Raw genomic sequence first — 7,256 nt, 5'->3', positions numbered from 1 at the left:
TATTGCACAATTTTATCCCAGTCCAGTCAAGACAATATCCTAACAGCTCACAATTCAGACTTTAAAGTTGTTTAAAGTTTAAAGTTGTGCCAGAGCATACCTTATACAATGGTTCTTTCTGTATCATGCTTATCAGCGCAGCATTTTGAAAATTGACCTTCTTTCAACTATTTCATTCCTTTGAAAAACTCGAAATATCTTTCCAAGGTAAATCTCATTGCTGTCTTAATTTTTCATAGAATCTTTAAGTTCAGAGAAGACAAGGGTTTTGTCCTCAGGGAGGCAAAAGGTCAGAGCTTAGCTCATCCAATCATAGTTTCTTTGGGATGGAAGGGTCTCCTCAAGGAGCCCATGTTCTGGCTTTCAAACAGGTCCATCCTTAAACCAGACTCATAGAATATTTGATAGATCTAGGAGAGACCATAGAGATCATCTAGTCCCAGGGATTCTTAACTTTATATGTGTCATAGACCTCTTTTGGAACCCTGCTCAGAATAATGTTTTTTTTAAAGTTCATAACTGTAGAAAATGATAAATTTCAATGAGAGGTTACTGGAAACAATGCTGTGATTTTTTCCTCCATTCAAGTTCATGGACATTCTGAAATCTATTCACAGTTCCCGTGTGTGTGTGTGTGTGTATGTGTATGTGTGTGTGAACCCCAGATTAAAAAGCTCTAATCTAGCTGAATCCTTCCTCTCATTTTACTAATGAGAACAATGAGACATGGGGAAGTGAAGTAACTGCTCACATATTCATTATTTCAACTCAACTAGAAAGAGGGACAAGCTGGTTCTTTTGGAAATGGAAAGATAATTTCAAAAATAACTCAAGGATTTCCATTCTGGTCTAGAGCACAGGCTGTTCTGGACCACATTCTAAAGAGGTGCCATAATCATGACATAGTTGAACAAGCTTTGGGTGGTGAGTTAGTAGACAAGAGCTTGAGTTGAGTTCTGAAATTCAGGGGCAATGTGAGCTAGGTGCTGGCTTTGGAGGAAGAATTCCACTCTCTGATACAATTATTTTCATAACCATGAACATTACGCTGAATTTCTCTGAGCCTCAGTTTCCTTATCTGTAAAAGGGGTTTAATTATACCTATAGTTTCTACCTTTCAAAGGGCTCTACATACAATCTCCTTTAAGCCTTTTACTATGAATCTTCTAGGAAAATGTATGTAGAGCCCTTTGTAAACTTTTTATTCTTTTTTCTTTTTCATAAAACGTTTGATTCCCCCCTCCTTAATGTCACATTCCACTGACTCCTTTGTCCCACAGGGTTTTGCAGCAGATAAGAACAGTGAAACAAAACAAATTAATACATTTACCCTGACTGAAAATGTATGTCTTATTCTGCACCTTTAGTTTGCCACCTCTTATCCAAGAGATAGAAGGCACACTTCACCATCAATCTTCTAAAATCGTGATTGGATACTGAAATGATCAGAGTCTTCCTGGGTTGCTTTCTTTTACTTTACAGTGGTCATCTTGTAAATTATTCTCCTGCTTCTGCTTACTAAGTTCATTACAAGTCTTCCCAAGTTTCTTTGAATTTTTCATATTTGTCATTTCTAACAGTATAATGATATTCCATTATATTTATATACCACAGTTTGTTGAACTATCCCTCAACTGATGGTCACCTACTTTGTTTCCAGTTCTTTGCTGTATGAAAATGTCACTCTAAATATTTTTGCACATATGGGACCTTTTACTGTCTTTGACCTCTATGTGATATATACCTAGTAATGGTGGTAACAAGGACAGTAAGTGGCGTGGTGGATAGAACGCTGGGTCTGGGGTCAGGAAGTCTCATCTTCTTGATTTCAAATCTAGCCTCAGATACTTACTAGCTGTGTGATGCTGTAAGTCACCTAACTCTCATTTTGTAAAATGACCTGGAGAAGGAAATGGGAAACCACTCCAGTATCTTTGCCAAGAAACTCCCAAATGGGATCGTGAAGAGTCAGACACAACTGAAAACAACTACGCAGCAACAAAGGAGTATGACAGGATGGCAAGACATTTTCTGTTTAGTGATGAGTTTTACATAGTGATAAGTGCTTACTTAGATAGTGCTTTAAGGCTTGCAGAAAGCTTAATAAATATTATATCATTTTATTCTCACAACAATCGTAGGAAAAAAGGTGCTACTCTTATCCCCATTTTACAGATGAGGAAAGTAGGCAGAGAGAGACCAAGAGCCTTGTCCAAGGTCTCACACATCTTTAGTGTCTGAGGCTGGATTTGAACTCAGGTCTTCCTGACTCCAGGTCTAGCATTCTATTTACTGTATTATCTAGCTGCCTTTTCAGTCAATACCAAATTGTCATTCAGAAAGGTTGGATGAACTAATAGTTCCACTAACTCTGGATTAGTGTTAATATATGCCCCCTGCAACATTTATCATTTTTGTCTTTTGCCAGTTTGATAGGTATGAGGTGAAATCTATGTTGTTTGAATTTGCATTTCTCTTATTTTTGTCACATTCTTTCAAATAGCTGCTGATTGAATTTTTTAGACCTTCGCAAATTTTAAAGAGCTATGAATGTGTAAGCTTTTAGTATTACAAGCTTAGTGGTCTTGGGTACCTTAAGTGACCTTATTTAACCATTATGAGCCTCAGTATCTTTATCTGAAATTGAAGTCAATAATACTTGTATTACCTATCTGATAGTGTTGTTGTGAGGAAATCTTTGCTATAATCTATGCTATAGAAATATCAACAATTTCCATTATTCTTAGCTCTTCCTTTGACACACTTTATTGCCTTGGATAATTCGATTCAATTCATTTCAATTTGACAAATACACCTTAATTCTGCAGGCCTGTGCCTGATACAGCTACAAACAATGCATTACTACCTCCCAGAGATGGCCTGTATCCTATCAATATTTATAAAATACATTGAGATTACAGGAATAAAAGCCTAGATCTTTTTCTCCTTCTATTTAAGAAGGGGTGGGATGGGGCTTGGCCTAGTTTAGGTGCTTGTTAGATGTTGAAAGCATTGCTACCTTTACTTGTGATTATTCCAGATTTTGTATGTGAAGATGGTGCTCGGCCACCAGCAGAAGGATGGGTGGATAGTTTGAGTTTGTTTTTTCCGAGTGGTGAGAATGAATCCCATTTCACCATCCATACTCTCCACACCTTGTTCCTCTGGTGACCTTTGGAATCCATTTTGAGTTACCTGGCTGCAGCTCAGTGTGCAACCATGGGACAGAGATTATCTGCATAAAATCTGGTCAGAATAAGATTGAACTCGTGCTTTTTGGGAAGGAGCATCCTAAACTATAGCTTTGGCTTTCAACCCTATTGATGCCACATTAAAAAAAAATAGCACTATTAATCCAGAGGGCATATTTGTTGTAGTCACTGGGTTTCCTTGATCTTCGCTAGGTTCTTACCTTCTTTTTTTTTTCTTCCTCACCTAGCTTTTCTTATTTCCAAATGAGTTGGAAATAAGAAAATTGGAAGAACTTTCTGAGTATACAGTCAAGAGACACTGGAATAGGCTGCTAAGGGAAGAACACTACCCTAGAGAATTTTTGTCAAAAAGCAATTAGAATGACTCAAGTGTTGTCCTTCCTGGGGACGGAGAGAGGGACTAGATAACCTCTCAAAGTTTCCTACTTCTGTGACTCTGTAAGCACATTTCTCTAAATTGCTTGTTCTTAGATGAGAAAATCTACTGCTGTTTTGATTAAAGATCTCCCTTCAGGGGGAAAAACCAGCCAACTTTTTGTCCTTAGTCCCAGATGTGAGCTCTGAGTCCAGATGTCTGCATTACTAGACATTGCCCTGCCTTTTCCCATAGAAAGACTATATGACTCACTCAACCTTGGGCTGATGTTCTCCCCCATGGCTCCTCCCACTGGAAGCTCCACTGGCTCCCCAGTGATCCCCTTCTTTCCTTATTCTCAGAGACTGAGCAGTTAGGACAGGAGCAGGGTAGTGTCACATACAGCTGCAGGATCGCAGGCTGAAATCTGGGATGGATTTTCCTAGGTGTTGCCCTCAGCTCTAGCCTTGCATATCTCCTCCCACCCTGGCTCATGGCAGATTTCAAGAATTCTTGGCTTTCTTACTCAGCTCCTGGAACCACTTTGGAGCAGCTCAGAGAGTTTCTTGTGCCCAGCTGGATTGCTCTTCTCTGTTCCTATAGGCACATTTTGCTCTCACTCTATTTTTCTGAGATGAGATGTTTGCTTTTGGCAGCCCAAACCATAATTCTGGGCCAACTGAAGATGTAGCAGCCAATAACTATTATGAGGAATGTTGTGGGGGAAGGGAAAGGGTGGAGAAATGGATCTCAAGAGAAAATTATGATAAAACAAATGACCTTTCTTTTTCTCCTTTATCCTCTCCTTTAACTCTTTTCCTTCTTCCACCTCTTCTTCCTCCTTTCCAGGTCTACTCATTCCCTCTTGTTTTTTTAATCTATCCCTCATTTCCACTCCCCTCCAACCTACTTTTCCTCTCCCCCACTCACCCATTATCTCCTCCCCAACCATCCTATCCCTCTTTTCTTCCCATTTCTTTTTTCTCATTTTGTCAGTTCAATAGCTTCCAGTTTTATTGGTGAGAATAAATTTTACCCAATTCTTGACTCTGTCTAGTGTAGTTAACAATACATCCCCTCCCTTCACTCTATCGTGGAATGATAAAAGGTATAAAAAGATTGTATTGTCTAACATACTGCTTCTAGGCTACAATATGCTGAAGCCAACGTAATAAATTCTTGATTTTACTTTTAAATCATCTGCTTTGAATGTGAAAAGAGCATTGGACTGAGAATTAGGAGAATTGGCTTCTAGTTCTTATCTCCAGCTGGTTAGATATGCAACTTAAAAAATATAAAATAAAGGAGTTGGACTCCTTCCTTCCTGATAGCCTTTAAGGAAACTGTGGATGATCAACTTTAATATGGTATTCTTCTCCCTTCCTCCTTCCCCCCAACATTTAACTTAGTCCTTCTTCTTTCCTCCTGACTCCATCCTACTGGACTAGGGAGAAGATCAACTTGGGTGCCCATACCACTTTTTTAGCTGGGAGTCATCAATTCTAATCCTTCTGGTGAGACCTCCCCAGGTCTGACACTGCAGTCTAAGGTCCTCCCAGTCGTTCCATTTGACCTGCCATTATGCTTTCTAAGCACTGTCATCTGACCTGCTGATGGATCCCTTATGGACCCCTAAGCATTGCCATCCTCCTTGCCACCAAACCCTTAGGACTTCCTCCAGGCTTTTCCATCCACCCTGCAGCTGACCCCTCCTGTATACATTATTTCCCTCATTAGAGTGTGAGTTTCTTGAAAGTAGGGACTATCTTGAATATGTCTGAGGCTAGATTTGAACTTAGGGCATTCTGATTCCAAGTCTGTAATTTGCATGGACAGGTGAGGAAACTCTTCTTATTAATGCAGACAGCACCTTGTCTGCAATTTATAATCTTAGAGAGTTGCCTAAGGTACTGATATGTTAGATGACATGCCCAGGGTCATAGAGCCAGCATGTGTCAGGCACAGGACTTAAACCCAAATTTTCCTGGTCTCAGGATCAGCTCTCTTTCCAATACCCTACTACATTCATTCATTCATTCATGATTCTCCACACTTTGTTTTCCTCATAAGTAAAACAGGGACTGATAATTAGGGTCATAGTATCAGAGCTCAAAGGGACCTTAGGGGTTGTCTAGTCCAATCACCTCATTCTTTGTGAACTAAGTGGGTAATTCAAATTTTTAGAGCTGAAAAATATCTAGGGAGGAAACCAAGATCAAGTAACTTTCCCAAAGTTATAGTGGTAGAATCAGGCCAGAACAGGAGGCTTTTGGATCCCTCTCTGGAAGACTAGACGAAGACCACCATCCTGCAGTCAGTGGGCACTTCTTCTCAGTTCAGTGGGCTGTTACACATTCTACTGCCTCCTCACTCTAAAACCACTGCCATCCTCTACTCAGCTGATGGCATCTTGGTCTCCCCAATATCCCACTGCAGAGACTCCTGCAGGTTGTCACTAGATTTATCTTCCTAAAATCATTTTCACCATGCCATACACCAGTTCAAAACCCTTAAAAGACTACCCATCTTTTACAGTATAAAGTTCGAGTTTTTCAACCTGGAATTCTGGGCTTGTGCAATCTTGAGGAATTTTCATTCTTTTGAAAATACCTGTTCAAACTCAATCCAACAAGCATTCATTAAGTGGCGTATAGAACAGAGTAACGGATTTGGAGTCTGAAGACCTCAGTCCAAATTCTCCCTCTGATGCTGATTAGATGTGTGTGAATTTGGACAAACCCTGTGTCTCAGTCTCAGTGTCCTCATCTGTAAAATGGGAAGATAATAGTACCTATATTGGGATTATTGTGAGGATCAAATGATATAATCTGTGAAATCGTTTGTAAACCTTAAAGCCCTATAGAAGTGATAGCTATTATTTTTATTACTACTATTGTTATTGTTTCAATAAGTAAGGTTCTGTGCTAGGTACTCAAGTCACAAAGACCACATGAAGCAGTCCCTGCCTTCAAGGGGTTGATGTGTTGGTGAGGGATAAAACATACAAGTATGAGTATATAGTTTTGAGACTGTCATTCTTACCTCTGTCTCAGCTCTTTCCCTGAGGGAGAGTTTTCTACTAGAATCAAGCCTAGGACTATGGGAAGGAAAAATGGTGGAAGGCCCCACCTCGATGTCGTGTCCAAACTGAGAAATTGGCTCCAGCCAGACTGGTTTATTCAGGGTCATCCAAATGTTTCCCACCCCTTCTGGCCTCTGCATCTTTGTCCTCACCCTTCCTCCCACCTAGAAAGACCCTCTCTATCTTCTCCCATTATTTAAATCCATATTATTCATAAGCCTTACCTCTGCTTTGAAGCCTTCCCTCACTATTTCTGACCCACTATGGTTTCTTTCTTCCCTGAGCACTTAATCTGTGTCACTCATAAGGCATATATCGCTGAATCAGGAAACTAATTAGGAGTCTTAGGAACCTTCTTATGTAACTTTACAGCTAGGAAAACTGAAGCTAGGAGAGGTGTGGAAGAAGATTAACAACCTCCTTTTGGTACAATTGAAACTATGAAGTATTAATATTTTCTCTAGACTAAAAAAGAATGTTCTTTTGGGAGGGGGTTGTAGGAAGATGGTAGTGTATTCGGAGCTAGAGGAGTCCAGATCCTCTGTAAATATGCTTGTGGTGCTTAGAGTGTACCAATCCAAAAAGAAATAAGAATCACCTGTAGACT

The sequence above is a fragment of the Notamacropus eugenii genome, chromosome 1, assembly GCF_028372415.1.
Source record: "Notamacropus eugenii isolate mMacEug1 chromosome 1, mMacEug1.pri_v2, whole genome shotgun sequence".
In the NCBI taxonomy this organism is placed as follows: domain Eukaryota; kingdom Metazoa; phylum Chordata; class Mammalia; order Diprotodontia; family Macropodidae; genus Notamacropus; species Notamacropus eugenii.
The sequence above is the reverse complement of the archived record's forward strand: the minus strand, read 5'-3'. Positions refer to the sequence as shown.